Source organism: Dreissena polymorpha, chromosome 10 (genome assembly GCF_020536995.1).
Source record: "Dreissena polymorpha isolate Duluth1 chromosome 10, UMN_Dpol_1.0, whole genome shotgun sequence".
Taxonomy (NCBI): Eukaryota; Metazoa; Mollusca; class Bivalvia; order Myida; family Dreissenidae; genus Dreissena; species Dreissena polymorpha.
Window position 1 is genome coordinate 59226329 of NC_068364.1, and position 6321 is coordinate 59232649.

A 6321-nucleotide genomic window follows, 5' to 3' on the forward strand; every position below is an offset into this window, starting at 1 on the left:
CCAACGATAGCTACATATTAGAATTTTTACGCAAAATACTAACTAATTAAAGTTAACAGCCGTAAGCTATTGTTGTGACGATTTACAAAAGATATACCGAACTAAACAAATAATAAAAGTGTGTATGCACATGCAAACGTTAATCAGTAACCAGACAAAAGTGTAATTCATTCCTTTGGTTAGGTTACCTATGGCTTGAAGTGCCACTTGGTAATGGAGTCCCTGAATTTTATGGACGTGGTTAATTCCTTACCACTGAAAACAAATAAACATATGCATCAAATATATGGATTGCAGTATATTAAGTTGTGTTTAGTAAATTCAATTCAAATACTGGTTGCCAATGTGGAACAACATGAAAGCCTAGTATTAATTATTTGTCATCGCCTTATACAAGGAAACTGCACCAACTTCTCCCAGCTAGGTATGTTCAACTCTCCCAAGAAATGTAATATCATATGAACAAATCCTCTAAGAAAGGTTCATTAAGATTAGATAAATCTGATATGTGTTGATTCTTCGAAATGTTTTAATTGAGTCGCATAAGAACAACGTACCGAGCCATGTTTTATGCGGAATGAGTCGACATAGATTCAATATGATATATTCGTAACAAGTGTTTTTAAACAATGTGGCTTCTAAAATATTCTCAATTTTTAAAGTTTACATACTGCAAGAAAGTGCCCCGCTCCCGTGTTGCTATTTGTTCGAAATGTGCTGACATGCCATAATAGCAATTATAAAGAACAAGTTTCATGATGGTTAGGTAAAATTTGACTTTTAAAATATTCAAAAGCTATTCCTTAGTTTAAAATAGTGAATTAGGTTCCGACCCCGGCCAACCAAGATGCTAATGGGACAAATTATCTGACCAATTTTCATTGAGCAAAAATGTGGCCTCTACACTGTTAAACAGGTAAATGTTGACGGTGTACGAGTAACGATAAACAAACACATATATATATAACAAAAGCACATTGTGCTCAGGTGAGCGTAAGAGAAGAATAAAGTGTTGTTGTTTTTTTTCAACCATATTTGATTTAGCTCGACTGCATCATTTTTTGCACATATTCGTAGATGTTGTGAATACACCATTAAGTGCTGAGATCAAATTTTAAAATGGTATACCTTATCATATGTTCTTCGAAAAAGAACGATGTTTCGAAGTGTTTTTCGAACTTTCAATTGAAATCCAAATCCTGCTAACGCACTGACGTCCTTTGCATATTGATCTTGGTCACTGAATATCGATCTGCCGCGGGCATCATCGGACGCTGAACATATAGGAACATATACAATAATGAGGCAGTACATATATTAACAATCAAATGCAATCACCATCAAAGTCATCCAGTCGTAACTTTAAGTTTTTTTTAAACACAGGGAATAACCACACAATAAAGAACGACATGCATTATTATAAATAATATAATTAGATAATTGGCATTAAACCTTCAAAATCTAATACTGGAGAACAGTATTGCTTTACCTTGGATTAGTATTAATTTGGATTACTTTTTTTGTGAATTGGTAATTGCATTAAGATTATAAACAATAAACATGTAATGTTGATGATTGATATAAGAAATGCGATCGTTTTCTATAAAATAACAATTGGAATACCATTTCTAAATTGAACAAACATAGAACCATACAAGAACATAATATCAAGCCGTGTTCTTTTGTAAATAAGTCGACAGAACAGTGTGCTCTGTTTGTGTTCATATAACATAAACCTGCTTTTAATATGAACTCTCTTCAAAGAAGTCAAACTTTATACTTATCATTCTGACTGAACAAATCAATTAATGGAATGTTGAGGAATCGAGCAAGGAAAGCATATATTTGTAATATAAAGTGCCTGATAGTATCAGACATTTAAATACAACCTAGATGGAAAAGAAAGAAGTTTTAGCGTTGATTTGTATATGATTATATTTTTGTACTCATCATAATTTTTCTGCAGAAATAGTCTTGCAAGTTATTTAATTCTACGCGGTCAGTCAGTGCTCTGATACTGTCTAGAGAGTGAGCCGACAACACCGACATTCTTTAGTCATTCTTTGTAGCACATGATGGATTCAAATTTTGCAAAACGCGACTAAAATAAGACGTATACGTATGACAACCTAATGGAGTTCGTGACGTTTAGACAGTATTGCGAGTGTGTCAATTTAGAAGATATACTCTTTTTGTTAGTAGCCAGCCCTTTTTTCCTGTGACTTCTTGTTTACCAGTACTTAGTGCACGTACATACGCTAGTAACTTACAACTGCTTAAAACACTTATTATTGACAAAGTAAGTAATATGATGTCTTGATGGCAATTAAGTCAGCTGTCTGCATATGGATAAATGAATTACAAGTTTTGAACAACAAATGAAATAATGCCGGTAACAAAAACACGTATATGTTGTGATTATCCCTTTTAAGACTCAATTATAACTTAATATCCGTAAAACGGCTTACCCAAATATCTAGAAACAGTTTTTGGTAAACAAAACTGAAAAATGTGTTTCATTTTCTAGACCTTGGTTATGCATATATTATTTATGCAAATGTTCATATTTGGAATAAGATTTAAATGTATGTTTATTTTATTAACGCCAAGAGCATATTCAGATTTTGTACTGAATTATTTAATGTGCTCAGCAACGTAAGTAAACCACAGTTCAAATTGAATGTCAATAAACTATTTTTGATATTTTCAATTACAAACAGCATCCGATTATTAAATACAGAATATAAGATTACCTTCATTAACTGAATATATTGATAAAGACTATATATTTTAGTTTTGAATATATAAATCAAGCGTTCATTAAATTTGTCTGGAAAATCTGTTAATGAACGGTCCCAGTATAAAGTACACATACTGCTCAGTTCAGCCGTCATCGTGACAACGCAAGCCTCGAAAAACGCCATTGGACATTTGGATGGCACCTTTTCTTGATGCGTTTCGGCCAGTGTCTTTGCCTTTGAATAGCATACAATATATGGTACGGGTTCCGCTATGTCCGGTTTTAAATTATGCGCCTTGTCCACTTCGTACTCATGTATTACATCTAAGGCATATGTTCGCCTCCCTTGCAACACACTGGGTTAGCACCATAATAACAACCTAAAAAGGACCAACGACTTTATAAGTGCATCTCAATTGAACAACAATATGTACATGATAAAAAGAATACTTGTATAATGTATAAAGAAACGAGCATAACTATTATAGTATTGACTAACCGTTTTCCTCAGGCACAGAGCGTCGGTTTCGTTTCTTAGCGTCGCATTCAGTTGTCTCTCTTTGTATTAGTTTAGCATCCACATTAGCATTTGTCAGAATTGTTAAACCCGCGTTCTGGAAAATATATCAGCCAAAAATAATGCGTGGGTGGACAGTACAAATCGAAATACAAAGCGTTTTATTTAATGCGTTACCATGTATGCATGTTTTCTTTGCCTATCAAAGGAAATGTATTTATCTCAATACCACTAAATAAAATTACTAAAATATACGAACTTAATGTACAAATTAAAGGAAGAATACATATACGCACTCACTAGAATTTAACGCAACAATTACATTACTTGACTAGCGATCAACGGACATAATTTTAAATGTTAACAAATTAATAATATCAGAACAGAATTGATTAACGATATGATGAATTATCTATACTAAGAACACCACTCTAACAGACAAAGTCACACATGACACCATACAAAATAATACATTTTTTTGCGAAAAACTTTAACACACACCGTTATTAACAAACTAACGTACTAAATAAGTATTTGCTAATAGTTGCAAAATACATTGCTCTATAACATGTTGACTTGTTTACTCTTCGAAACCCCATACTATATGATTGGTCATCCAAAAACAGACCCAATTAAGATCCCATAATCTACACAAGCTGCAAGTCGTGCCTTTACACGAATGTGGAACTTGTAACACACTAATTAAAAAAAATAGGCTTATTTTGATGGCAGGTAATATGTTGAAGCGATGCCGTTGAAAACATGTTTTGCTCGTATGTCACGAGGTGGTTTTCAAATACAGTGGTGTTTTAATGATCAATCGATCGATCAATCTGATACCATCAACATGCACATAAATGATCTTTTACTAAACATTCGAACCAAAATGTTTGTATTAATTTGTCATAAAAAGAATGATATTTGAACGAATATCAATAACGTTCTCAAATTTCCTACCCGTGGCCCAGACATGAAAGATGGGCATGGTTGATTGAATCAATGAAACTATCCAAATGAGCTCCAACCAAAACATATAGAATTCAATTTCATGTATTTAGCCGTTTTATAACCTATAATTACAAACGTGTTGATATGCGCGCATACATAACAATGTGATGTTTAATAAACTGTATAAAGTTAAATAAATATTACCAGCTGACGATAATAATAATGATTTAATATTGTATTTAGGCAAAGTTTGTTTTAAAGATTTAATGCTAACCTTGAATATTTCGTCACTGTTCGTTCCCCCTCCTGCGCCACAACCCAGGTCACGAGCTTCCATTTCCTTAAAGATCTACAACACAATACAGCTTGTGTTACTTAATTAAGAATGTATATATGAACTGGTCAAATTCTTTAAAAGAAAAAATTATATTGCAAACTAGAAGTTCAAAACTTAAGGCATTCATTTGAGCGAGCATTTATGGAGACAATAAATCGTATGATCAATTACCATTGCCTGCACAGCATATATGAAGTGCTTGTGTTCGTAATTGAAATTATTGTCTCTTGTTTTCAAATACCTGCGTATAATAACAACCGCGATGCAACAGTGCAGAGAACAGTTGACGTTAACTTGTCACACTGACGTCTTTTATCAAAGTTCAAATTTCATATATACATCCGTAAAAGCGAGATGCATAGCCATTATTATATAAATACTTTTACAGAAACCCGTGGAACTATATTCTAACGGTAAGGCGATGAACGGTCAATAGCATCGAACAACGCCGGAGAAATTAAATCCAAGATCATGTTGTTCTGCAATCACTAAAGCCATCACAGTGTCCGTCTACAGTCCATACCTTCGTTGTATATTCCAATCCAACCAATACTTAGCATTAAGCGCACCATTACCTTATCTTCCTTAGAATGTTTTCGTTATTCAGTAGGCAGCAACGCTTGGTCAATGACATTGAACCCCACCCACATTCCAGAGGGACCCTTCACAGTCAAGTTGGCCGCATCTCTACTGGCTTCACGATGACTGTATGCGTTGTAGCTCAAGCTTAATTGGCAGAGACATATAATTTTGATCGTATAATAATTGAAAAGGCGTCGTTCTTCAAGCGTGAACAGCATACTATCATTTCGCTACATAAAGGAGATTATAATTACACGAGCAGACACGATTAAACTTTTGCCAACACTATTGCAAATCTATATAACGGCTTTTAATTACTTTCAGGTATGCTTGTGGTATTAAATACCAATAAAATAGCAAACAATAAAATTTTAAGAATACACTTGTCATTGTTAAGTAGTTTTCAACGTTTTTATCAGACTGAAATGATTCATTTAATAGCGTCACACATATGTGTCATCATCGGAGTCTTTGGTATGCTTTTAGCTATATATACAAACTGATCATTCGTGTAGCATAAACGTTATATACCTCAACATGTCATCAAAGCAGATTTTTTTTGTATATAGAGTCACGCATTATTTACAAAAATGGTTGTTATTTGTATCGAATTTATCCAAGAGGTATACCCCACAAATCAAATGTCTCACCTGTGCTCGGCATTTTGCCTGTAAGCGAAAAAAGGAAGAGTCCGCAATTAGCTTGGTTGTTATTCACATAAAAAGCAAACACTCGGCCAACTGGTGACATCTTCTCTTCAATCGTCTGGCTCCAACTTGAACGTTGAATCTCTCATCGGCGGAGAGTAATACTGTTCTTCAACATTTTACCACGAGTTGTTATCTACAGTAAGATTCGTGCGTTCATTTTAAGCATACGATCTCGAAGAGATTAAAACGAGTTCCACACAGTTATAGCATACACTCTCGGTGACATTTAAGAAGGGCCAAGCATGTGATCTCGAATAGATACATTTTTGCCAAACAGTTTATATCATACGACCTCGAAGAGATACAAAACGTGCCAATTGTAGCATGTACAGTTTGTCAGACAATCAGAAGAAAACATTGTAGTATAAGAAATAAATATTCATGACCTTTTATATTGACATAAATGTGTTGTGAATCGCTCTAGACTAAGCTTGATACCAGGAGCTCCATAAAAACTGTTATAACCCCCACATTTTTAAATTGACCG